The sequence below is a fragment of the Petromyzon marinus genome, unplaced genomic scaffold (assembly GCF_048934315.1).
Source record: "Petromyzon marinus isolate PM22_M1 ecotype Great Lakes invasive population unplaced genomic scaffold, UKy_Petmar_22M1.pri1.0 PM_G_Scaffold_9, whole genome shotgun sequence".
Classification (NCBI taxonomy): domain Eukaryota; kingdom Metazoa; phylum Chordata; class Hyperoartia; order Petromyzontiformes; family Petromyzontidae; genus Petromyzon; species Petromyzon marinus.
This window is the reverse complement of record NW_027423046.1, coordinates 1,103,132-1,104,497: the sequence shown is the minus strand read 5'-3', so window position 1 is coordinate 1,104,497 and position 1,366 is coordinate 1,103,132.

Here is a 1,366-nt window from a genome sequence, read left to right as displayed (position 1 = left end):
GTCAGATCAAGACCAAACACAAACCAAACTATTTTTTTTTGCCAGGTAAGGCACCCCGCTGAGCTACCGGGTAGTGCTTTTTGAGAAGCGAATTGGCTGTCGTGAACGATAGCTCAACAAAGTGGCTCATCATCGTCGTCGTCACCTCGTGGACATTTATAATTACAGCAGCAGCCAAATACTTGAAAAGGCACGTTTCTACAGGCACAGAGATCCACAGAAACCCACCCACTGCGAGACCAGAGAGACCCACTCACCTTGGTAGGGTGTGGGCTGGGCCGCTCCCCCGGCCACGCTACAATAATACTATCTAAGCGCAGTAATAATAATATCTAGGGGCTCTATAGTAGTAACAGGATGCATTGGTGTGGAGTGGGGAGAAGAGGACATTCAACCTCAGCGTGTTGTGTGCGTTTTTGTTGCAGTTTTAACGCGAATGAAAATGTGTGCCGATCGTGTGTGCATTGCTAGGGGCAACCCCTGCCAGCGGTGCAAAGTGTAATTATATAAATGCTTACGATACCAATGTGTGCGACTTGCCTGTAGAGTGTGCAGGCGAATAAAAAAGGACGCACGCCTCCGTCGATGGTGCGTGAGAGCTTGCAGGGGCCAACCGTGCGAGCGTTGTGCACGTGCGCGCAGCTGATGACGTTGTCTCCGGGCCGAGGCGCGTGGGGAAATAAATAAATAAATAGATAGCCGCAAACCTAACTAAATATTTAAATGGAAATCGCCAACACAACTCAACTTTAACTCTTTTGAATGCGAGCGACGGGAAGACGGCACAGCGCTTGCCCACGGCGTGCTTCCTGGCAGAAACATTTCTCACGTGAACCCCACGGTTTGGTAGCCAAATCCCTCACAAGCACGCGTGCGCAGACGGACACAGACAGACGATAAAATTAATTGTATAGGTTAGAGAGACAAAGACCCCCCCGTGTAGCCTTAACAGACTGTAGGGGCAAGTGCTGTTTGCGAGCGCCTACGAAGGCCGGTAACGGTACACGAGGGGGTGGGTGGCCAGCAACCACACCCGACCGCCTTTGTCTCCCCAGTGGCGATGTTTACTACACACCGCACCAGGTACTCATTTGAGGCTGAGTCGACCTAGGGGAGGCCCAGGATCGGTTTAGATAATCGTCACTGATGGTGTTGGCCGTGAGCGGGAATCGAACCCGGGTCGCTGGGTTCATAGCGCAGCGCGACAACCGCTACACTACCGCTCCCCATATAGACCACACACACCACATTATTATATATACAGGTAGTCCCCGACTTACGATGGAGATGCGTTACCACGACCCCATCGTAAGTCGAAAATATCGTAATGCGAAAATGGCCTAAGCCTACCCAGGAGTCTTAAAGA